Raw genomic sequence first — 26,909 nt, 5'->3', positions numbered from 1 at the left:
CGGCGGATTTCCCGCCGGCGGTATGAGCGCGAATGTTCGGCGGATTTCCCCCCAGCTAAGAGCTGGGGTGAAATCCGCCAAAGTCCTGATTTGGTGGATCCTTAAATCCGGCAGTAATAGCGCTACCGCCGGATTTAAGGGTTACCATCAAAGTCGTGATGAGGCCTTAAATCTCAGGAGGGGTGAGGTTGACTGAATGACCTCAATGAGTACACAAAGCAAGGATACTTACAAATTACTCCAGACAGGGGTTATATAAAAAATATAGACACATTTATTACAAGGCCTTAGGCCTTATAGACCATAGCAAAAGGATCACAGTAACACTAAGTAAACCAACACATCACAATCAATACAAGATATATACAAGACCATTGGCTCCAAAGGGTTAAATGCACGAAATATGTTGACAACCTAGATGGGAAGGAAACAGGCAGTGCAGATTGTCTTTAGGCCCCTTCAACATCGACAATACACCTAACTAAGAGGCAGTCCAAGCCCAAAGAATAGAGGAGCCTTGTGCTCAATAGAACAGGCAATGCAAGTGCACGCGGTTGTTCCAGTGGGCAAAATAGAGTCTCTTCAGGGGTCTCTAGCAGCTCAGGAAGGTGGATGAGGCGATGCAGAATAAGTTCCCACTATTCAAGAAGGACCTCCACTTGAAGGCAGAGGCAGTTCAAGAGTTTGGGATGGAGGCGCTATTTTGCAATAGCCATGGAAAGGAGAGGTGCCCCCAGGGGCCACTTGTGTGTAAAAATGGGCCCTTGCACTAGGGGCCACCAGTTGGGGTATTGAGTACTCACCGTTCCCCAACACAATCAGACCCAAACGTCGGCAGGTCAGTCCACTTCGCTTGCTGATGCGAATGTGGCAAAAAGGACGTCTCAGCACCTTTTAGTTCCTGAAATACAGCGATGATTCCCAAATGGGACAGTGGCAATTTCTCCACTCTGGGTGGATGAATCAACCCAGTTTCACTGCAGCAAGCTTCAGGGGCAAGAGGGTCACAACTGCAGCGGACTTGAAAAGGACGTTGCCGCGGCTGGGCAACACGGTAACCGCATTTACCCAGTCCTGGTGCACGCCAAGTGTACAAAATTCGGGGTGAGGGTGCCGTGGACACAGAGCTAGCAGTATATGAAGTTTCGAGGGCCTCCTCCTCGAAACGGTGGTGGTGACAGAGCAAAGCAACTGGCTAAGCTGGTCAGTCCACTGGTTGGCCCAGGGACACTTCAGAGAAAGCTTACTTGCAGGTTTTGTTGAAGGTGCCGAGAATAGTTGGTCCCACTGTTCCAATGGGCCGAAGCGTCTTCACAGACCTTCTAGGATGACCAGATGCAGAGGGGTCCCATGGGACGACAGCGGGCTCAGGGTGCCAAACCTTCCAGCGGGACACCAGCGGTTTCTCGACTCAGCTTCGTAGTTGCAGGATACTTGGATCCTATCCTTTGTTCAGTGAGAACTCAGGAGATCGACCTGGTAGTGGTGTTTTCAGCCTCCTCTTATCCAAAGTTCCCTTCGCGCCAAAACAGAGAAGACCCAATGGGAGATCTGCTCACAAACACACGCTCCATATGTGGACCAATCACGGACCACAGTGGTACCAGGCATTCATGGCACTCCAGACTCTCTGGCACCCAGGATGTGTATTGGAACCAGATGTTCCAGCCCACATCCTGGAGGCACACACACAAGGCATGCAGAAGCCCGCAAAAGCATTGGGATTCATGCGAAAGTGCATGACCCAATAAGGACTGACCCGGGTCGACTCGACCTGGGGCAGGTGAAGGGGCAAGATGGCCAAAGGACAGGACAAAGAACCTCGTGGCTTGGCCATTTTGGAGCCAGGCCACCTATTTGTGCCAAACGCGGTTGACATGGCAGGAAAGGGTTAAAAAGAATGTGAAAAGATAGCTGCCACCAGTCCTGTCCATGACACATCTGCACAGTTGATAAAAAAAGTCCAGCAAGAGTATAGAGGGCCTTTGGAAATGACTATAGAACCAAGTGTGCTGTAGGGTAAGATACATTGCACACTTGTTACATATTGCACAAAAGTTGCTACATGAGAAGGGAAACAAAGTCTCCCAGTACTGACTGTCTTAAGAGCATGTCAGTTTCCCCATAAAAAGTGAGTGAAAGCCCAGAGGAGTGCAACTGAAGGCTGTGCTTCTCTGGCAAAGTCAGTCAATGGTGTCTAAAGAGCAGCACAAAGTTTGGGGGTTGACACATGGAGGGAAAATTACATACAATTATGAAATCTTTCCTAACAACACACACACATAGACATCATTACATTGACAGCCAACACATGAAGCAGACATGTCACACACAACTCAAACTCCAGCATGCATCCAGTGGCATTGATATGCAATGGCATCCCGAAAGCAGAAATGGATGCGTGTAAATTGCTAAGCCTACACATGTACTGAATGTAGTATTTCACCTGCATCACACACAACCTCTGGCAGGCACAGATCACAGGCAGAAATGACAGATGTCAGCAAAGAGATGACACGTAGCATAAGCATGTTTGAACAGCCAAATGTGCACAGCTGCAAGTGAATCAAAACACACCATGACACACGTAATATGCATGTAGACATACATCACTAAATCATTATCACCAATATAGCTTAATCGATCTGCAGTTCGACCCGTACTGGGTGTCATGGGCCCTGAAGACATAGTTAATGTCCCGTGCAAAGCGAGGGCCTTCAACGAGGTATGAGGGTCCATACCGCCCGGTATGGTCCGAGCTGCTGGTCCATGAAGGTTTTAGAACACCCTTCAGGGCCTGATTCAACATTTTGTGCAGTGAATTTGCCAAAAACCATGAATCAGTGCATCAAATCACTACGCCCAGGCTCCACCAGTATTCTCATGTGGGCCTGGGCGTACTCGTAGTGAACGACAGTGCACCTTCAGGATTGTGCCGGTTTAACATAATGGACGCAATGCTGAAATCTCAGCAGCATTTTTGTAAAATAACAACATATTTTTAATTTAACAAAAAAGCTGCTGAGAACACGTGTAGTTAAACACTTTCACACACACCAAAGTAAGTAGCTGCAATGTTGCACAACACAACATTGAAGCTGCTTGCACATCTGTATGTGAAAGTGTTCATATACACCCGTGTTCATATACACCCTTATGGTGTATATGAACACCTTCCTATCGAGCGCAGCAAGCAGTTTCAACGCTGCTTGCTTGATGTATGTGAAAGTGTACACATACACACGTGCAGGCAGCTCCACGGTAATTACAAACCGATTTGCGGGCTGCAATCAATCTGCGGGCTATACCATTTAGTATAGCCCTCAGATTGACCAATCAACTTGGCTAAACACCCGCTAGGCTGTTCTAATACAGAGTACATGTGTCACAGGATGCACCTGTGCTAGTTTGTTTCATAACAGTGATGGGATGAACATCTGAACATACATGCCAGGTCACTTTGACATTGCAGCACTGAGTAGGCATGTAGAACGATGTAACATGGCTCAGAAGTGGGTGGGTGCAGTGCAGTACATGTGTACGTTCCCAACAATCTACATCAACAAGTACGTTTTGATGCCAATCAGTTAACATCACGGCAGTGTAAGGGCAAGTTCAGCCATCATGTGCAATGTGAATGCACTGGGTTGCATGTCTACAGTTAACACTCCCTCCTTAGTAAAAATGCAGGGAGGCATTGCATGGCAATGAAAGGTTGGCCAGAGAACTGTGTATTGGCAGACAGTGTTGGCTAGCGTCAATTGCATCATCTCAGTCAACTGACACCACAGCAGATGAGAATGGGACAGTAAGCAGGACACATGATGAACCCTCAGTAGTACATCCATTCATGAAGAAGGCACTACACCAGTTGAACAGAGTCAGGGGGCCTGCAACAGGGGGAGGCCTGTGCCCCACACAGACAATGACAGCCTAAACATGTGTGTGATGCAGGACTGAGCCAGAGTGAGCATGGAATGGATGACCAAATGCCATGATACGTATGTAATACCGGAAACGTACTACAATGATCATCCTGCTAAGGGCACATAGGGGCATGCATGGAATGCACATGAAGCATGAATGGGCACTCATGTCCCATCTGCCATCTGCACAGCCCGAGAGAGACACCCTGCATCAAGGACAAAGGATGTACCTTACAGTATGTGTTTGTCAGGTTTGCAGAGGGAAGTGTGCATCTACACAGGAGTGTGGAACAGGCCATTGCAGTAGTCTAACATGTTACCCACCAGTGCCATGGTGAAATTGAGGTGCAGGTGGGTAGAGGGGCAAGAAAGCATGTCCACGTGGAGTACCCTCATGCAGGCTGACCACACATGCCCATCAGTCATGTGATGACATAGTCCGAGTGCTGAGTGGAATTACACCACAGGCTACATACAGACAGGTCAGTGAGCTGGATCATGGACCAGAGGGGCCGCCAAGTGACTAGCATGTGAGTAGAGTGCATGTGTGGTGATGAGGCCAGTATCCATCTGCTTCACATATCCAGCATGCATCACAACAGGCACGCATCAGTGAAGCATTGCATGACTCGCAAATGAGAACCATGTAAACATAGCATGTAGTGGCATTCAAGCACAACACATCACACAAGCAAACAACACATGGGCTGGAGAAGCATGCAACAACACTCACCCGGACAATGCATCATAATCCAGCATCTCTCCCACTCCTTGGGTCAATTCTGTCTGGATGAACTCCGCAGCGATCTCCTTGTGCGGATTGAGTTCTTCCTTCTCAGGTGGTGGCCCACTGCCTGTCACCTGAGTCGTGGCATAATTGGAGGCATGCTTTTGCTTTGCAGAGCGTCAGAGATCATCCCAACACTTTGCAGTCCTGAGCTGTGCGTACCTGATATCCAAATGCATTAACACTATCTGCAATATGATGCCAGTGGACCCAATGCTGGGCAGGCGTAGTATGGCAATTTGGGACCACTATTATATTGCATTCGTGTTCCGACACGTAGCCCACAAGGAAGTCCAGTTCCTGCTTGTTGAAAGGCTTCTTACTCGACGTGCTGGAGGCCTGAGCCGTGTCTGGGGTCCAAGCCTCTTGCGCTGGAGCAACCTTCCTCCTCTTGGGCAGTGGTATGGACCCTGACTGGCAAATGCCATCCTGATCAGTAGGGGTAGTGGTGCTGGTGGACTGGACCAAGGGAATGGCTGGTGGAACCAGGACGGAAGCCATGACTTGCGTCAGTGGCTGCTGGGTACTGTTGCAAGGACCCAGCGCAGCAACTGCCGGAGTACCAAGGTCTGTGACCGACACAGTCCTGGCTGGCAGACTCAAAGCCGGGGTGGTGTTGGCTGCATCTGCCCATGCAGTTGCCACCACCCGGCTGCTTGGGGCAGCAGATGACAACACTGCCCCAGGGACGTGTGCCTCTGTCAGAGCATCCCTGCGCGCACATTGCTTGTGCCTCCTGACCACCTGGAATTCAGCCTGGGAGCCTTCAGGTGCCAACGCATCATGCGCTGGCCGACCCAGAGCCTGGGTGGTGGTCGCCACAGCTGCACCTGCAGCTAGCACTACTGTTGGGCCTGGGACAGTAGATGAAACTGACTGCCGGGACACATGGGCGCCAGTGTCAGAAGCAACAGCTGCATCTCCCGGAGCCGCAGGGGGTGGTGGTATGACTGCACCAACACGTGACAGGACATCCTGGCCAAGTGGTGCACCCCTGCTTCTTCCCACTCTGCAGCCACCCTGGCCACCCTGGACTCCCCCTACTCCCTGGTCACCGCAGCCACATCCCAGACCCCGCCGAACACATGGAGGATGCCCAACTGAGGTGCCCCTCACCTTTCGTGGCCTCCCAACCATAACACGAAAGTGCACACAACAATTGTCCTGGGCAATTGGGGTGAAGGAGGCAGGGTACGTGATGTAAACAGCACCCTGGTGCTTCTGCAAGGCTGTATGTGACCCCTGGGGGGAAATGACGGGTCACACAATGCTCAGGCACCCCAAATATAGAATAAAACCGTGCACATAACCCTGGTAGCCTATTGTGTGGAATTAACCTCCCGCAGTACGCGGTGGCACCCAGGGACACAAAAAATGCATCTGCGTGGGACACACAGGCTACTATGACCTCAAAAATGGGTATGCGATACACAGGGGGACCCGCAGTTGAAAAAATAGCACGCGCAACTCACCATCTGACTAGCGTGGGAAAGAAAAACACGCGTAGGCAACACCCCAGCCAAAAGAAGAGGTACGTGCTCAATCCGCTGTGAAGTGATGGGGTGTGAAACAACAAGAAGGAGCAACACACGCGTCGGTCCCCATGAAAAGCACGTACAGTGAACTGCTGGCCTGCGCTTACCTTTAACCCATGCAGAGGGAAACGCCTGTGCACGTCACGTCACTTATGCGCTTACGCGCTAAGGCACTTTCGTCGAAATACATGCTCACATACTGTTTTTTTCACATGCTAAATCACTCTGCGTCAAGCTGGCCACACGACAACACATGGAAGACCATGCTCCTGCCCAGAAGGCCATTTATCTGCCCCCCAGAGCCCCGAGCAGCCTCCCACAAGCCATCGGGTGCTGCCTGCCTGCTGCCATCGTGCCCTGCTCTTTGGTGCCTGCACATCAGCCATTGCCAGGGGTCCTGTTTCTGTGACCACCCCTGCTGGAACAGAAGACTCCCAACTGGTGTACCATCGCTCCACAGCCCAGCCCCAGGACCCAGTTGCCCACCCACACCTGCCTCGGGGGTTGCCATGTCGGGGAAAACTCCATCTGAGACCACTGGCAACCCCCAAGCCAGAGAGGCAGAGGGCTGTCAGCTTCTCAGCCAAAGAAGTTGGCATCCTGGTGGCGCAAGTCCTGGGGCATTATGATGCCCTCTTCAGAAGACCGTGCGCTGACAACGAAAGATGGAAAAGGACCTGGTCGGACATCGTGGATGCCATCAATGCAGAGGGGGTGGCAACCCGCGACTTGAAACACGTCCAGAAGCGATATGGAGGACTTAAGGTCCAGGACCCTCAGGAAGGCCGGCGCCTGTTGCGTGCAGCAGATGCAGGGGGGACCAGGTCCAACTTACCATCGACCAGATGAGGGTCTTGGAACGCATCAACCCAGTGCTTCACCACCAGGTCCTAGAGAGGTAGACCCGTCTGGAGTTGAGCGGTGAGTGTCTGGGCTATCCCATTCCACACAGTGCATGTTGAGGTGTGGCAGGAGTGTGCAGCTTGGACATATCTCTGACATGGCCCATATATGGATGTGTGTGTGCAGGGACATTCTTGTGCTGCATGTGAGTCCAGTCATGCGTGATGCCCATCAATGGTGTATGTGTTCCAATGCATGATGCCGAACTGCACGTGGAGATGCATACATGTTTGCATTTCAGGGTATGTACTATGCCATTGTTGGGGTGTGACACATGGATGCTGGCCCCACATTCATGTACGCGCACAGTGTACATGTGCATGTGTCTGTTTGGTATGGGTGTGACTGTGAGACGCCATGGATGCATGTGACACGGACATCTGGGTACCTGATTGGCAGATGTGACGTAGTTGCCAATGATGGCACTGTGACAGGTGGTGGAGATGTACAGATGCATGTCTGCCTGGTGGCGTGTGTGCATGTGATCAACACTCCCCATGTTACTTGTGACATCATGCCAACCTTTGGATGTTCATACAGTGTGTATGAATGCTGATGCATGTTGCATGTTCCCTGCGTGTTTGTGTATTTGTGTGTGGGCAATTGTTATGTGTCTAGCAGACCATTGTACGGTGCCCTGTTGCCTGTGTTCTGTCTCTCCCTGTCTGCAGCGTCGACTGATGAAGAGGGCGAAGATGGTGCTGTGGAGCACAGTGGCAGGGATGCCACCGCCAGCCGAAGACGCAAGGCCCAGCTCCCCTCCCAGGTTGTAATATCTTCCGGGAGTGAGGAGTCTGGTGCCCCGTCCATGGCTGCAGCTGCCGAGGGGAGGTCCAAGAGGCGAAGGCTGGAGGTGGACTCCTCAGCAGCAGAAGGGGCAGGTGGGCCCCAACAGGGGCATACTGAGTAAGATGGCATAGAGTCATACAGGTTGGTGGGGGTGTGGTTGAGGAGGAGCCCATATCAGCCCCATGCACGGGGCCTGGAGGGGGTGGTTCCACTTGTGCAGTGGAGGTGCCTGTGTGTAATCCTGCCCCTGATACTGTGACTGCATCAGGGATGCCTTTGTCCAGACCCGTTCGCAGGGAAGGGATGCGTCTACAACAACTGGCCTTCCTCTCCCTGTGGACGTGGCAATCCGTGACTGGATTGAGCTTGTCCTAGTCATGTTGCGTTGCACACACGTGGTATTCAGGATGACTTGCAGGGTTCTAGGCATGACAATGCATGTCATTTCGAATACCTGTGTGCCCGCCTCGACTTGCTAGGACAGGTCACCGGCACAGGGTTCCTCTGTGTGCTGGACATTCTTGCGACCCCCTCCTCAACTGCACCCCATATGTGCCAGTCATCCTCCATGCCATCTTCCCGCACTTGTCTCACCTGGGCACCCTGTGGACCTGCCCCTCAGCACGCGGCCAGGCTGGTGGAGACCACATCCCTGCCACAGTCGGGAGTCGGAGGTCCATCAGGGGTGGTCACACCACCAACTGGACCCCAGCCAATGGTGGATGTGCAGGCATCTACGAGCAGGGAACGTGCACAACAGCACTGGGGGACACCATTGTACCGGAGGCCATCGTGGTGGTACAGGCATGTGTCATCTAGGCAGCAGAAGGCTCAACGTGGGAGGCGTCAAGACTCGGGGACAACAACATCCCAGGGGCAAGCATCGGCCGCTGGGCAGAGGGACCCAGGACTGGGAGTGTCTTCCGTGTGGCAGTGGTTGGGCCAGGAAATTGATGTAGAGCAGCGGCGGGCAGAGAGGGCATGACTCACGATGGTCAGTGCGGAGAACTCCATGCACCGGGCGTTGAGGCGGGCTGAGTGCCTCGTGGCAACTCGCAGGGAGGTGTAAGTATCCATGGCAGAATCACTGTGAGGCCTCGAGGCTAGGGAACATGCCCGCCTCCGGGACATCGACGTGGGGTTCGATGATGCCCTGGCCCGGGACATCAAGAAGTGAGCCGCCGGACTAGCCCACCGCCTTTGTATATAGTTATTTAGGGTTATGTTTAATTTTGGTTTTTTTTCTGTTTTGGAGTCCACAGACTTTGTTCCACTTTTGTAGATAATTTTTTTTTATAGGGATTTATGTAGGTTTATAGTTCAGGACCTGTACATACTTTTGTTTTTATGATCCCATGAAGGAATGGTTTTTCATACTTTTCATTTTGGATTAAGTTTATTGGACTTTGCATTTCATTTATCTATATTTCTCACGGATTGTGAATTATTTATGATTTGAACTTTCATGACTTTTTCTGTTTCATATTTTTATTTCATTTTATCATTTCATATTTATTTTAATACATTGCTCAAATGTTAATTATTGGTGTGGTATACTCTCATTGGTTTTGTGCATGTGTCAGCAGTCAGCATTGGCTCAGTCATGTGTCACTGCTGTGTGTCTCTGATGTACATGTCTTTGGGTGCATGCGTGTGCTTTTCTGAATGTCATGGCATGGGGCATTTACTGGGGAGTGGGTACAATGGAAGGTGGTGTGTTTGGACTGGGGTGGTGCAGCGTGGGGTGTGATCTGGGTTTTGCATATGTAACGTGGACATGTATTGTGACAACGTGTTTGTTGGGCGGACATGAGTCGGGGCCTGCTGGCAGGTTGCCATAACTGAGAGTGGGGTGGGGGTGTCTTGAGTCTGGGCCTGCTGGCAGGTTGCCATCACTGGGGGTGGTGTGGGGGGACCTGAGTCGGGGCCTGCTGGCAGGTTGCTGTCACTGTCGGTGGGGTGGGGGGGACTTGAGTCTGGGCCTGCTGGCAGGTTGCCATCACTAGAGGTGGTGTGGGGGGGGACATGTGTCGGGGCCTGCTGGCAGGTTGCCGTCACTGGGGGTGAACATGATTGGAGACATGCCGGGTGATGGCTTTGTTGTTGTGTGGGCTGGCATGGTTACGGGTGATGGGGGCTCCATTGTTGTGTGGGCTGCCTGCTGGCATGCACATGGGTAATGGGGGGCTCCGTTGTGGTGTGGGCTGCCTGCTGACATGTGCACGGGTGTTGGGGGCGGTCCATTGTGGCATGGGCTGCTTGCGAGATGCGTTCCAGGGTGATCCAAGCACGCCCGTCCTTTTTCACACGATTGGGCTGGCGTGAGCGGGGTACGCGTATTCTGGGGGTGTGTGAAACTCCTCACACACACCCGGAATACGCGTACCCCACTAGTGCCAGCCCAATTGCGTGTGCAACTCCACGCGCACCCCCGGAATATGCATACCCCGCTAGCGCCAGTCCAATGACATGTTAAACACCACACGCACCCCTGGATTACACGTACCCCGCTCGTGCCAGCCCAATCGCATTTAAAACTATTCGCGCACCCCTGGAATACGCGTAGCCTGCTCGTGCCAGCCCAATCACGTGTAAAACTCCTCACGCACACCCAGAATACCCATACCCCGCTCACGCAGCCCAATCGCTTGTACAACTCCACGCGCACCCCTGGAATACGCATACCCCGCTCGTGCCAGCCCAATCGAGTGCAAAACTCCACGCGCACCCCCAGAATAGGCGTTCCCTGCTCGCACTGGCAAAATTGCATGTAAAACTCCTTGCGTACCCCCGGAATACACGTACCCCACTCGCGCAAGCCCAATCGCGTGTAGAATTCCAGACGCACCCCCGGAATACGCGTACCCCGCTCGCGCCAGTGAAATCGCGTGAAAAGCGCACTCGCGTACCCCAGAATACGCATACCCTGCTGGCGCCAGCCTAATCACGTGAAAAGCGCACTCACGTACCCCCATATTCGTGCACCCGTGTGGTGAGGAGCCACATGCACCCCCTGCAGGCAGCCCACACCAAAGGGAACCCCCTACTACCTTGTTCATGCCCCGCAGGCAGCACATCACCCCTGGCCATGCCCCACAGATAGTCCATCACCCCTGGCCATGCCTCGCAGGCAGCCCATCACCCCTGACCATACCCCGCAGGCAGCCCCTCACGCCTGACCATGCCCCACAGATAGCCCATCAGCCCTGGCTATGCCCCACAGGCAGCCCCTCACACTTGGCCATGCCCGCAGGCAGCCCATCACCCCAGGCCAACCCTTGCAGGCAGCCCACACCACAGGGGATCCCCCTACAACCCAGACCATGCCCCACGGCAGCCCATCACCCCTGGCCATGCCCTGCAGGCAGCCCACACCACAGGGTGTACTTTTTCCACACAATTTGCCTGGCACATGCGTGAGGAGTTTTACATGCGATTGGGCTGGCGCGAGCAGGGTACGCATATTCCGAGGGGTGAGCGAGGAGTTTCACATGCGATTGGGCTGGAATGTGCAGGGTATGCGTATTCCGAGGGGTGCGTGAGGAGTTTTACACGTGATTGGGCTGGCACGTGCGGGGAACGCGTATTCCGAGGGGTGCACGAGGAGTTTTACATGCAATGGGGTTGTCGCGCGAGGGGTGAGTGCTGTTTTTAGCACAATTTCATCGTTGGGGGGGCTGTATGCTGGTCCACTGGTCTTTGCGCCATGTGGGGATTTGTGCAGCTGTTTTTGGTGCAAGGGGCGAGGTTGGGGGCGTAACTGGCGCTGCTACAAGGTTGCTGTGCCACAGCTGGTTATGGATGTTGAAATCCATGAATACGCAGTGCACCACTTCTGCGCTTGATTCCATGAATTACCCTCTAAATCTGATCACCTTAGCTCTTTCTTAACCAAAGTTTTTCACTGAACTTCAAAGATTTTGTTGCTTTGTATTTTTCATGCTAAATCTGATCACCTTAACTCTCTTGTAACTAAAGTTTTTTCACTGAATTTCAAAGGTTTTGTTATACTGTAGTTTCTTTGGGGCCCACTAGCAATGGCTTTGGCTGTAGCCACTGTACGTGTTGCTCCAATAGGATCCTTTGGGGCTCACTAGCCATGAACTTCAGCCGTGACCACTGCACATTTTTCACCAATAGGGCTTCAGCCATGGCCACTATACATGTTGCACCAATAGGTTTCGTCTGGCCCACTAGCCATGGCCTTTGGCCATGTACACTGTACTTGTTGCACCGTTAGGTTTCTTTGTAGCCCACTATCCATGGTCCCTGGTCATGGCCACTGGCCATGTTGCACCAGTAGGTTTATTTGGAGCCGACTAGCCATAACCTTCTGTACAGAGACCCATTGCCCCTTGCCTAAGATATGTTATCACATCAGGTGTAAAATGACTTTTGTTATTTCAGTCTCTCTCCATTCCTATGGGATTCCTTCAATCTTCCCCTGATAATGGTAATGAACTGGACAAACGGCAGCATTGAACTACCCATATCTGTGGCATTCCCCCCGATAATGCTCACAAATCCAAAGCTCTTCCCTGTCCTGACAGGCACTCACCAAGTGCCCCCTCCTCTTTCCATGGTCCCTCCACCCCCCTCAATTGCTTTTCTACTGCCTGGGCCTATCATGGTCATTATCTCCTATCGCTGTTTGGTTCGTGTGATGCATTTTCTTCTCCGAGGTGGACTTCATTGAAATGCGAGAGCCGAATTTCAGGGGTTTTGTTGCGTTAAATCTGATCACCTTAACTTTCTCTTAACAAATGGTTTTTCAAGAGTTTTGCTATACCTTAGTTTCCTCAGGGCCCACTAGCCATGGCTTTTTGTTGTAGTCACTGAACATGTTGTACCAATAGTTTTATTTTGGTCCCACTAGCCAATGCCATCAGCTATGGTCAGTGGCCACGGCTGAACGTATTGCATAGTTAATTAAGGTCTCATTAGCTATGTCCTTCAGCCGTGGCCTATGTACATGTGGCACCAATATCTTTCATTTGGGCCCACTAGCCGTGGCCACTGGCCAAGTCACACCATTATTGTTTTACCAAACACCCATTTCCCCCTGCCCAGTAGATGTAGGCACTTTAGATGTTACCCCTTTTTTTGTAACTCCTTATTCCCGTGATAATTTCACAGAATAATCAGTAGTAATAAAAATTCCTGTGGTACAGTGGTGATTAGCTGATTCCTGCGATAACGGGAAAAATTGCTCAGAATTAAAAAGTCTTACACTTCCTCGCAGGCACTCAACATGTGTCCCCCCTTCTTTTCTCCAGGTCCACCTGCTCCACTCAATTGCTTTTTCCCACTCACTCATCGCTTTGTGTGATGCACATTTCTTTCTGAGCGTGTCGTGCCGCTTTGCCGCTCTAATCTTTTGAGATTCACGCAGTCTAACCCTGATAAACTGACAATTTTTTACCCATAACTGTCTCCCCAAACCACCCCCAAATCCCCAACATCACAGGGTGTCTTGTTTCCCACTCCCGACCTCTAGCCTGGTGTGATTTGTGGGATGTATTGACCCACTCTGCTTTACTATGCGGCCTCACTCTGCTATCTATGGTGCAAGAAACAGCAAAATGGCGGCAAAACCCTTGTGTGCGCCAAAACCTCCAGAACCGCGTTTTTCAACACACAAAAAGATGGCTGCACAACCTGCCACCCATGGTGGATGTGTGGTGGAACAGAGCACATGCTGCAGAAAAAGTGCCAGTGGGCTCCATGGCAAGAAAACAGAGTACAGAGGGAGAAGCAGCGCTTTGCAAATGAAACTCCCAAAAACTTGCCTGTAAATGACATTTACTGTGCTGCTGAAACTTCCAAATGCCTGTACATAATACTTTTTCAACACTCAAAATCCTGCTTGGCGCTACATTTCATTTAATCTAATGAAGCACTGTGAATTTACAAAGTACTCAAATGTTAAGAGCAAAACATTTCTCAGCAAAACTGGATTGCCTGGGAATGACAGTTCCTGTCAAAAATCTGTCTGCTGCCACACTGAGCTACCCGTGAATGACAGCTCCTGTCAAATGGGCTTTCTTGATTAAACATTAAAGTTGGCTGAAACTGAAGATCTGCCGGATTAGCAAATATAAAAGGACTATTGCTGAAAGTAACACAGATCTCAGTTGTTTTGATCCCACAGGTTTTAAAGCTAAGACTGTAATTTATCTATGGCATCTGATGCAACAAGTTTGTTTTGTGCTGGATTTCAAGTCAAGAAATTAAATTTTAACATAGGCTGGCTGGGCCTACAAGAAGTTGAAAAACAGGTTTCCACCCAAGGGGAGGGCATTCCTCTCAGCAGATGCTCACTGACATATGATAATTGTGGGGTAGGACAGATTTGTGTCTGCTCCCAAGGACTGAACAATGGCAGATTCTCCATGCCAGGAAATGGACGTGTGAAAAGGTTGTAAACTAAGTTTGCAGAAGGAAATCCCAAAAAGGTGGGGGCTACTCCTTTATTCCAGAGACAGACAAAAGGATGACCATTTGCTGCTAAGAATATGAAATGAAATTTTTTTTAGAGACTTATAACTCGCTGTCAGAAATGGTGAAAAATATGAAAAGGGCAAAATTGTTACTCTAATTTTTGGCCCTACATTGCAAAACGTAGTGGAACTGTGTAGCATATTCTGAACAGGAATGGGAATATATGTGGTTTTATGGGAATTGTATTTATGTTAGAATTGTTAAACTTTGCACATACATTCCTATGGTAAACACGGATATTTGTGGAAATTTGGAGAAAGTTTGGAAAATGTTCTCATGGAGAAATGGACAAAATGCTGCAAGGCGAAGCAAGGTCTCACAGCTGTGGGATTTTGAGGAACAGATACTCCATAAAATATGTAATCCTTGTATGTGGTTTTAATAGAGGTTACAAATGTGTAAATATGTATTTAGGACAAAATTCAATTTTGATACTAGTGGCTAGGGGAGGTTTCTAAGGATTGTAAAAACCAAACTATAAACGTGACAACATCTGTCCTTGATCCAATCACTCGTGTACAAGGCGGAGATGAGGCTCTGATCCAATCCCAGTTCACAGGGGCAAGCTTAGTTAAACCGGCCCATGCACCCATTTTTGTGATATCATTGGAAAGGATAAATGGAGACAGCTGACAACACCTAGGGGCTCTCTCTTCTGTGCTGCTGTTTGGTCTGTATTATTCCTGAGTACCTGCTCTCTCCTCACATCTATTTAAATTGCCTATTGGTGGGTTGAGGGGTGTTGCAGGGAGAGCCTCTAACCACAGTGCTATCTGTTCCAAACCAACCCAAAAGTATTTTTTTCTGTGCTGCATTCTTTTTGTGTTAATTACCTGATTCACAGTGCATTAAAGATATTATTCATTTTTCTTGTCACCGATTGGTGATTGTTGTTATCTATTAAAAATGTATTGTGAGTTTAAATTCTAAATCAATAAATAAATATCTACCTTTGCAACTAGCCTAGTTCCTGGTTCAGTGTGACCGGGGGGGTATTTTGCAAAGGGTATGATATGAGTGGTATATCATTCAGAATATTGAACTTATAGACAAAAATAAATAAGGGTTTAATTTTCCTTATTGAAATCACTTACAGCTTGCTATTGCTGATGGTATTGGTATTTATATAGCGCCCACAACCAGGACATATAAGTGCTGTCATTCAAAACAATCAGTGTTCCCCCAGGAGTAACTACATAAACAGCTATGTTGTGTGTCTCTTTCTGATGTTAAGAACAATATTAGACTCTGAAAGGTCGTGGGAAGTTCATTCCAAAGTTTGATCCAAATTTGACCAGTGGTTTTTGCACTACAGCTCTTAAAAAAAAAACGTTTTCGCTACTGGAAAAAGAATGGGAGTAGGCTGAAAACTGCATTTTTATGTTTTCTTGATTATTTTTTCATTTTTTGACGAATTGTTCCCCAAACTATTGCATCCAAATCCATCCAGCAAGTCAAAAGCTTTTAGCCTCTCTCAGCCTCTCTAAAAACTACTGGTCGGATCTACCCCAAACCAGTCAAGGAACTTAAGTCAATGTTTTGTGCCCAAATTGTTTATTTGGTCCAAATCTGCCAATCGGTTTTCACACAACGGCAGTTCAAAAACTGCACTTTTTATTTGTTGGAAAATTAATGTGAATAGGCTGAATACAGCGTTTCTATGTTTTCTTAATACAATTTTCATTTTCTACTGAATTATCCCCCAAATAACCGGCTCAGTGAAGTTTTTGAAAACTGTTTTTTTAGAAAATATCAACTAAATTCATCCAGCAAGTCAAATTTTATTAGCCTTGCTCAGCCTCTCTGGTGCAAAAAGCATGAAGGCTGATATAAAGGTTTTAAGGAGCAGGTGGCACGTCCTTCTCTGTCCAATATGTTCAAAACTAATGGGTGGATTTACCCCAGTCAAGAAATGTTATTCAATGCTTTGTGGCCAAGTTGTTTCTTATTTGGTCCAAATCAGCCCAGCAGTTTTCATGCTATGGCTGATCAAAAACTGCATCTTTTCTCTATGGGAAAATGAATGGACAGAAAACAGTGACACCGTGGTGTTTTATTTTCTTAATAACCTTTTCATTTTAAATTGTATTGTTCCCAAAATTTGCTGTTGGGATTCCCTTAATAAATGTTTTGTTTTGAAATTACATCCAAATTCATTTCTGAAAAGCATGCAGCCTCTCTGCTGCAATGCACCATGGCAAATATAGCTATGAATTTGCGAGAAGGGGCAACCCTTCTTCGTCAATTATTTTAATAACTACTGGACAGAATAACGCCAGACCTCTCCTGGAAATCGAGTCCACGCTTTGTGTCCTAGTTGTTTCATACCTGGTCCTATTCCATTCAGCGGTTTTTGCTGTGTGCTGCGCATAAAACGTGACTTCTTCTCTATGGGGAAATGAATGGGACTAGGCAGAAAACAGCATTATTTTGCTTTCTTAATATCTTTTTCATTTTTTAACGATTCTTTCCCAGAATTTCCAGTCTGGGAGGGGATGGGGGATCTGACAAATGTATTGTTTGCAAAATATCAGCCAAATCTGTCAAGCAATTCAAGTTTTGGGTGGCCTACGGAACTTGGTACTCAACCTAACTATACTGCAGCAATCGATAAAGTATCTGCAGCAAATACAGTTTAAGTATATTATCAGCCAATCACTTGGAACTTCTGCACCCCTGCTTTATACAGCACAGAACCACTAAGTGTCTTATACATTTCCTCAAAGTTTTGGGTACATTATTCACTACATAATATTTGTTTCATGTTTGTATGCTGAAGATGAGTAGCCTGCAGTGTTCATCGCAAGTGATCCAAAAGGGAAGCAGTGATGAAACTAAATGCATGTTTTTACTGGTCCAGTTTGCAAAATAACATTAAATGACTTAGCTGATATGTTAAAAGAGACATAGCAACTGAAAGGTTAGCAAGAATAGAGCACGTGGCTCCACACAAGTGGACACACTGTTCCCGAAAAAAATTATAAACCTAAGATTACCTCATAGAAAAGACATTTCAAAGAACCCCTGTCACGGCATTGAAATGCTGCCAACTTGGTCTCTAAGCTGTCCTGCAGGTTGTCTTTAAACATCATTCCCCATGTAGACTATCTTTCCTGCCATCTGTCATAAAGAAAAAGCAAACACAATGCTTTGATCACTTCCCAGTAATCTTCATGGCTCCTAGTCCTACACGTCCTCGTCACAGTACTGACAGTCTCTCTCTTGCCTCAGTGGTACAATCGACCCAGTTAATTAGGTATGGGAAGGAGGACCATGGAACAGGGCAGGTGTTTTTTTATCCCAGGCTATGAGAGGGAAGGGCTAAAAGAAAAAAAAGAACAACTGTTGGAAAAGTGTTCAATCAGAAGGCAGAGTGCTGAGTACTGTGACGAGGAAGAGGGACGTGAAGGTAATGATCGCAGGTGGAAAGCAATTTGGAGAAACAAATCTTCAAAGACTTGAGGATTCTTGAAAAATAACTGCTTATCTGATCTGGTGGATTGGTGGATGAACTAAAGGCATTGGACACCCAGGGTAATGGCTCAGCCCTCACACAATGCAGGAACATATGAAGGTCTTACTGAGGGGTGTTGGAGTGGAGCAAGCTGTCCTTTTATCATTTATACAACCATCTTCACAACTATCCAGCGCAACCCTAGCATCATATTACAGCTATACAAATCAAAGGAGAGAATGATCAGGCAAACATACATGAATCTGATCGTATAGGATTTTTTGTATGAAAGGTCTTATATCTACTTTAAGCAATAAGAGATGTAGCTGATGAGTATTGCTAGTGGACGAGGAGTACTTTTAGTTGCCACAATTGGGACTAGGGACCCTTCTACCTGTATTGCTTATGTAGATTTATAGTCAATTTAGTTCCACTTAATGTGAAATATTATGACTTCGGCTGATATAGGATTTCGTACCAATGTTTAATGTGTATTTTTTATGAGAGGCAGCTGGTGAGAATGCAGGGCATGAGACGAAGGTACCTTCATCTTTACATTATTTGGAACCCAATTATTTTCTTCTAAATTGCATTTTCATCTTTACCAATTCCTAGATTATCAGCTCTCTTTTCTAAATACTATTGTATTGTATTCCAGAGGATCTATCAATTATAATATATGTATGTTGTTCTTATTTTCCAAACTGTGAATTATAACATGTGAACTGAAGTTTTATGGATTGTCAATCCGAAATAAACATGTATGATGATGTGTCATCCTGCCAGGATTACCACCCAGTGAGGTATCTGAGTAACGGTTTTATACAGCTGCCAACAGACAATCCATGCACTATGCATAAACAGACTCCATGGCCCTCCGAAAATATGCCCTGACTATTTTTCCTTGAAGGCATTGTTCAGCTCACTTATAAATAAATGCCATTTTCTTATACAGTGAGTGCAGGCGTGAGGAGAAGCATACGATTCCCAGGACAAGGTAAAATAGTTCAGTATGTTAAGCACCGGTTTCAGAGATGCCAGTGCATTATGCAATCACTGATTCACATCCTCTCAGGGCTAACTCTTCTCTCCAAAGTCAATAACTATAGTACTCTTTAGTTTGGTATAAAGAACACCTACTAATGCAGCAGGGCTTAAAAGCAAGCCAGATTCCTTACTAACAAAGAGGTTATTAACCAAATTCTAGCCTACAATGGGCCCCATCAAGGGTTGGGCGGGGCAGTAAATATGCAGCGGTAACGCTATTACCACCACATTACCGCTCTGCCCAATCCCTGGTTTGGGTGGAAAGCTAGAGATTTACCTCCAGCTCTGAGCTGGGGGTAAATCTCCAGCTTTCCACCAATTTTCTCCACTACTCCCATCGGCGCTATTACCAATTACGGCGCTGAAAATCCCCCTAGAGTCCTATGGACTTTGAAGAAAATGGGGAATGACTGCCTTACCACTATTCGGGATCCAGCTTTAATAGCGCCAGACCGAGTAGCAGTAATGCTAATAGAGTTGGCAGTGTCCCGGCGCAATTACCGCTGGAATATCGTCAAGGCTAAGATGATGCCCAATATCACTAAAGACCTGCAAAAGGAGAATTACTTCTTTGTCTTTACTGCCTGTCGTTTCCTCTGTTCAACTTCCTGCCCCATCTGATCCAGATCCAAACTCCAAGATGGCATTCATCTCCAAAATGGGTAATTGACAGGACTGTCTCTCCTAACTTCCTGGTAACCCAGAAACTGTCATAGACGTGGGAACAGATGTCACATTTCAGCTCTGTTGGTGTTTTCAGTGAGTGTGTCACGCCACTTACCTGTTCTAAGGGTCGGGGTCCTCTGCTCCGGCGATCTCCCTCCTGGAGATTCTACCCACGCTGGCGTCTTCGACGGTATCCCGCAGCTCGGACTCCCGGCTCCCTGGGCGCCGCCATTGTGAATGTCCTGCGCATGCGCGATCGTCAGCGTTCGACGTTCCGCGCATGCACAGTGACAAACGCTTGCGCTCCAAGCCTCGTTTGGCCCCGGGCTATATCTAGCCTCCACACAACAGGAAACAACGCGTCTCAACGTGGTTTGTTTCTGGCCGTGTTTGTGCTCCTGGGGGCCTGCTTGCCTGTGTCCCTGGTTCCCTGTTTCCAGCTATCCTTAGAGCCCCTTGGGGTTCTGTCTACCTTCTTGCCTGAACCTGCTTTGCCCCACTTGGGGTTCCAGCCTTGCTGTCTGTTCGGTTCCCAGTGGTACCGTCTCTCTCCTTGGGTCTGCCAGGGGTTTAATCCTAGGGTGGCTTGGTTTCCACACCATCAATTGGTCATTCATTGGCTTGGGGGTCCGCCTTCTCGAATCCATCCTGACAACTACTGGTCTTGTGCCCTGCTGGTATCTGAGCCTGTGGTTGTATTCACTTCAAGAAATCTCCGAAGATCCGACCATCTACCAGGCCTTCTCTGTCAGTCTGATGTCACGATAATCAGAGAAGCGCTGTCCCGTGGCGTTGGGAGCTGGTTCTGCTCCATCCTGTCGTATATTGTCAGGAGGGTGTTGGATCAGTACCCCGCGTCGCTCATTCAGCTTGTGAAGATTTACCGACTGACTGGCAGCCTCACCTCCTCGCTCCCAAGGAAGAAAAGGTAACCAGCGGTCTTGTGACACTTTGTATAACAGAGTGTATCTCAGGCACCCCGTGCTACTCCATACAGAGCAGCCCTCTCTCAGGGGTCTACTACCGCATTCATGACCAGAACTTGCTCAAACCCCAAGGTAAAATGGGTCCATGTTGGCATCTGAAAAGGCCAGAGTCGCACCACCCGACAGGCGGGGCTCAGTATAGCTTTGTAACTGAGTGTACCCAGAATGAGATGCTGATATATATTATGTCATGACAGGGAAATCCATATACGTGTGCTGTGCTAATGCGTATATACTGAAAACCTTAGAAAATGTAATGAACACATGAACACAGTACCTTCTTTGAAGTCATATTGATTCGTATACCGCAACACTGACTTTCCAAATTGCTTCGTAACCTATACTATTTCCCCAATTGCATTTATTTTTTTGTTAAAAAACAAGCTGTTCAAATGACATGCTCTTGGATAGTAACATCTGGGAACTTAATACCGGCAGACTGAGACATTCTACAGTGCTGCGCCACTCTTTAAACATTTCCCTCCCACCCATACCTACATAAACCTATGATTATTCCAACTACTCACTATTTCAACTTACCTACAACCCCAGGCTTTGACCTCTCCTTCCCCCTTGTACTACCATGCACACAGGGTGGAGACTTCCTTTTACTCAACACTGTTGGTATACCCCCAACCCAATACTGAGCTTCTAGCAACGAGCAGACACTGTTCACACTCGAATGCAGCACATCAAGATGTTTAATGCATGCATTTGGGCAGTGCAGTGCACTGTAGAGACTTTGTACATATTTTTAAGGACTTTTTCGATATTTCATAAGGTTTTCTTAGAAACGTAGCTGCTTAGGATTAGTTATTATTGTAAATAGTGTCTTGTGTGTTCCCCCTCTTTTTACAAAACTCATAAAAAAAACCCTGCTGGTGGTCCGGAAGAAAGGATGAGTGAAACTAAGCAAAGAACAACTAAAATAAGCCTACACGAGCATCCTACCTTTAATTTCGCGTGACAGTTATTGTAACCTAGTGACTTTCTCCTTAGGGGTATTTGGGGGAAATCTGTCCTGCCCTAACCTATGCTTTTCCGTTCCTTCTCCACGCCACTGAGGGGCTCACCAGATTGATCTTGAGCCCAGTTAAGTGGGGTTGGGGACAGATAAGAGGCAGGTCAAGTATTCGGTAAAGATGTATAAGATGCCTATTCATGTCACACAATAAGGTGTGTGGTACGATCCCCTGCCACACAATGACAATAGGCAGTGTGCCTGACAGACCTAAGCACAATACAAAATGTGATAGGCAAAGACGAAGGCAGGTGTAGTGGTTTTGTTAATTATAGTTTTTTTCATATTTTTTGTTATGTCCATTAAAAAGATGGATCACGTTTCTGCATAGAGTGTGACCTTCCATTTATGAAGTGTAAGTGATTGCTATTGTTGTTGGCAACAGCTGTGGTACCAGCTTGTGAAACTGGCCATGTGCACGTTTGCGTGTGTGCGCATAGTTGTACTTACTTATGCCCAAGGTGTGGGCTCAGTGAGCCAGCACATATTATGCATAAGGAACCATTACAATTAAATGTATAAGACTGAGAAAAAAGAATTGAGAAGAGTTTACACAAACGGAGGATCAGCATTATGCTAAACGTTGCCCTCTAATGCTCCCCAAATCCCTGACCGATTGTACACCCTTTATGCATTGTTAGATGGTTAAGTGGAGACAAGGACACACTATCGTTCTCTTTCTGCTTATGAAGCTCTGAGAGTAGTAGCCTGCTCGTTGATCAGCTAATCTTTGTTTTGAGAGGACCACATTGGAAGCACCATAGATTTTTAGGGATTCAAATTCTGAAAATTGGGTGGTATAATTGGCCTAGGTAAAACAAGGGGGATGCTCTTTAGTTTTGGCTTAAAAGTGCAGGTTCCTGTGTCTAACCTCTTTAGAAAGTACCGAATGGGCATTTGTAGTAGAGGGATTCAGAAGGCTTGCATTGGTTGGTGTTTATTCAAATGTCATACTAGGTACTTCTTTTAGATCTTTATGATTGCCATTTAGCAGAACAGGATGACTTAATGGAGTGCAGGCAGAACATTTCATTTTTCCTGTGCCCCTTCATACTTTCTCCGCAGAGGCCTGAAATTAGAATTCACAAAGCTGGACCTGGAAGTAGCTCCTGGGTGTCAGGATTTTCACGAGTAGCTATTTAAGTCCATCCTCCGGAATGGAGTGCCTGCAAGAGGCCAGAACTTGCGTTTTTATTTTTGTCAAACTGTGGCATTCACCTTAAAATCCACATCCCCGGAACCCTAAGTCATACGGCTGTATTGCTATGGCTCGTACTCTATTGTGGTCTATGAGGTAGATCCCTTTCTTGGGCTGGCTCCTCCCTCTGGAATGGCCTCCCCCCTCAGACTTGAGACCGATCTTCTTAAAATCCAGAAACTGCTCAAGACATTCCTTTTCTCCTCTCCCTTGCCTCTCTCCCTCCCGTGCCATCTCTCCATCTGCCACTGTGACTGGGGTCTGGTCCCTTTCCTGGGGTTAGGTCTCCCCATACCAGTCCCACCCAGCACCATTTCCCAGCACTTGCCCTCATTCTTCCTTTCCCAGAATAGCCCAACTTGGTGTTCCCTGTTCACTGCACTCATCCCCCTTTCTCCCCCTCTTCCTGTGGCACTTGCCACCTTGGCCCACCCAGCACTTGCCCTCCACCACCATTGGGGATAACCCACTCATGCACTTCTCCCACTACCCCCTCCCCCTTGCACTTACCACCTTGTCATGCACTTGCACGGTAGGATTGTCAAAAGGCCAATATAACTGTTTTTGTTGTTCTACTTTTTTGATTCCCATGTCCCTCCCAACCCCTCTTGCCTTGTGGTGCCTAGAAACACCTTTGTATATGTGCCATCCAAATGTCCAATAAATTAAAAAATACATATGTGTGTTGAATCTGCTTGTAGATCCCATGCTGACAAATTGTCCAACTTTCTCCTCTGCTGTTGTTAGCTCCCCTCTCCCTTGTTTTTCTGCTCCACTCACCATGTTCTTCCCCCTATAATTGTAAAGTGCTCCATTGCTTTTCAACATGGTCATTTGACAAAATAAGGCTGTCAGACCAATGCCATTACAGTATTACTAGTGACATTGTGCTACTATCACAACTATACATTATCTCAAAAAAGTGTGAAATTATGCAGTGTCACCGCCAGCTTCTCTGTTAAATTGAAAGGTCCTATTTCCTGCTAAGTAATATGTATCCTTCAAACTAATTGCAATCCAATAAAATCTGAATCAAAATATTATGGTTGTCATATTTACAGCATACAGACTTACAAGCAACAATTCTCACTTCTTTGACTAATGGATAGAGATTCTCAGTGACTTTCAAAACACCACATACATCTTTGGATGAATTGCAAAGTGAGCAAGAATGGACAAGATGGTCTCAATAATAGGGAAACCCTACGGTTCTTCTAAAGAGTGAAATGCCTCACTCATTAAATTGTACATACACTCAATGTGCTATTTACTTGGAATGTAGTGTCCACCCCTCCCGAAACACCGGCAGACCACCATCAATTTATTGGCAAAATAATACCTATAAATAACAGATATGGCAAGATCCCCCAAAACATTTCAAGATGTCTTCGAACAATTAATAAAAAACATTTACGAACAACATTGACAGCAACATTTATGATGCCCGGAAATCCATCCTCCAAGCAACATCGAGGGAGAAGGAAGATATAGCTGAAAACCTAGTTCCAGCCTTCTGGAAAAAAAACTGTGCAGCAAAATCAACTGACTAAGAGCCCCCCACACTGAAGAGAGAAGGTGGGAAAGGAAGTGGAGAGCCTCAAACACCAGGGAGGAAAACATGGCATGCCTAATGCACGCTGGAGGTTACAAGCTAGCAATTAAGATAATCATTTATGCAAAAGGGTTCCTGGAAATCCAAAGGAAAACTAGGGAAGGCTTTAATATATTGAAAGAATGATCAAACCATGAAGAAAGCAAAAGTAAAGCCACACTAGACCAGAAACTCACTGACAATGTACCCACGTTCTTTATTAAGTAATTAGAGAATTTCTAATAGGTGATACAAGAATAAAAAGAAACCCATGAATGCATCCTAGCTCCCACCAAATGCAGGACCCCATTAGCCTGTTTAATGACTTCCAGCCGATGTCAGAGGCCGATATTGTAAAAATAGTTGAGAAAAAGTAAAGCCCTTACAACACTCAATACCCCTTTCCAGCATGAATGATCAAATAACAACATGTACACACTGGCAACAAGCCCAGCAAAACTCCCAAATGCATCACTGTGATTTATACCCATGTCCCTTAGAAAAGCCTTCTTTTCACCCATAAAAGAGCCTTGAAGAACCTGAGATCCTGGATTATAGACAATCAACCAATACCCTTCTTATCAAAAAAGCTGGAAAGACAAGCACCCCCAAACTGCAACAAACCAGCAAAACCACCAATCTCCTCCTCAACAGATTTCTGACCAAACTGAAACCCCAAACCCACTCATAAATGAGTGGATGTCATAATTGATGTCATAAATGATGTCATCCTGAAAATCCCAAACAGTAAAGAAAATGCAGTGCTCATCCTTTTAATGTCTTTCGCATGTATATGATAGTCGACCACACAATTTTCAGGCTGCACAATGTTCATGAAAAGTAGGAAATGCACATTAATCGTTTAAATCCTTTCGGAGCAATAGGACAGCACAAGTGCAATTGGACAATTCATTTCTAGATCCCCCCAACCTGCAATTTGATGTCCCCATGGGTCCTCAAACCCCCATGGCATTTTAATACATACTCTCTGTGGCAGACTGAATTAACAACTGCACTTATTCTTTCCAATTCTAAAGTCTGTGATTCAATGTACTCCGTAGTATTTCCAATTTGTATCGATGTCCTGGCAATTTTGGAACATTTCCTTGTAAGCACCCTGAGACGAATCACTTTGCAACTGATGCAAATATACATCTCAATCATTAAGTAATTGAACAAATTAATAAATAATTAAGGATTCAGGAGGTCTGGCCACAAATAATTAAATCAACCCCAAAGACAAAAAGGACTTCATTAAAGCACAGAGGATAGGTTATGTGAAAATCAAAAAGATTTGATGGCCCAGAGAAACAAACTATAATAGGCCCAGATATAGGGACACGGTTAATTTACTCTGGCTGGAGTTCGGCTGCATTGCCTGGCACACACTTTTATTCACTGTGAGGAAGAGAAGAACAAGCAGATAATAATAATATCTAGATTTATATAGCACTACAAACATGCAGGCATCTAAGCACTGAAACAACAGTCAATATTATTATCCCACAGTGTAGTACTCAATGGGCCTCATTACGAGCATGGCGGTCCGGCAACGACAGTACCGGTAAGCATGCCGGTACCGTAGTTCCCGGACTGCCATACTACGAGCTCTGCTCGTGAGCGCCGTCTCACCCGCCAGGTTTTTCCTGGCGGGTGTAACGGCACCCGCGAGCAGAGCCCGCCTGATGCACCGGCACAACTCTGAATGTGCCGGTGCATCTGACGTTCCCATCCCCATTCAGCACTTTGGGCCCTATGGGGCAGAATGGGGATCGGGAGGCCCTTGATTTTGCACCCGCAAATGGGCAATTACCGGGTCCGCCGAGTGCTGCATGACGCGGTTCTTGCCCATTCGCGGGTGCCAGAAAAAATGCAACTCAGGCGCAGCTGTGTCGTTTTTATTCAGTAGGGGGAGAGCTCTACTGAATAGATGCACTTGAAAACAAAGAAAAAAGAGAGCAAAATAACTGAGCGCCAAAATATAAATAAAGCAAAAACCTTAAAATACCAAAACGCTCCCAGAGACAGCGTCGCGCCCATGAAACAAGGGAAAGTGTAGGCATTCAAGAACAAGCTTGGCAGTGAGCAAGAGCGCCGCCACAAAGTTAAAACAACCAAAACATGCAAGTACAGAGTGTGCTCAGGAGGACCAAGGAAAAGGAGGGGAAAGATGGGCTAGGGAACACTAGTGGTGTTTCAATTGGTCAGCGTGATAAGGGAGGTTTTGCATCAATTAACACCACAAGGTATGACTTGCTGCAAAATGACCCCCCACTCCGAGATTCACAGTGCAGTATCGCATCTGCTGCAAGCATACTTGGAAAGGCTTTCCAACCATGCAGAAAAAAGCGTTTTTATATGGCTTGTAGCAATGGTTTACCACTAGCCTAGCCTAGCACTGAAAGGAGTGAAGACGTGACGCAATTAGCTCTAGTAGGGCATGCACCTCATTAGCTAGCACATGGAGCAAGACTCATACTTGGCAAGAGTGAGGCTCAAATGCAG

The sequence above is a fragment of the Ambystoma mexicanum genome, chromosome 6p (genome assembly GCF_040938575.1).
Source record: "Ambystoma mexicanum isolate Mex_15411 chromosome 6p, UKY_AmexF1_1, whole genome shotgun sequence".
Taxonomy (NCBI): domain Eukaryota; kingdom Metazoa; phylum Chordata; class Amphibia; order Caudata; family Ambystomatidae; genus Ambystoma; species Ambystoma mexicanum.
Note: the sequence above shows the minus strand (reverse complement) of the source record.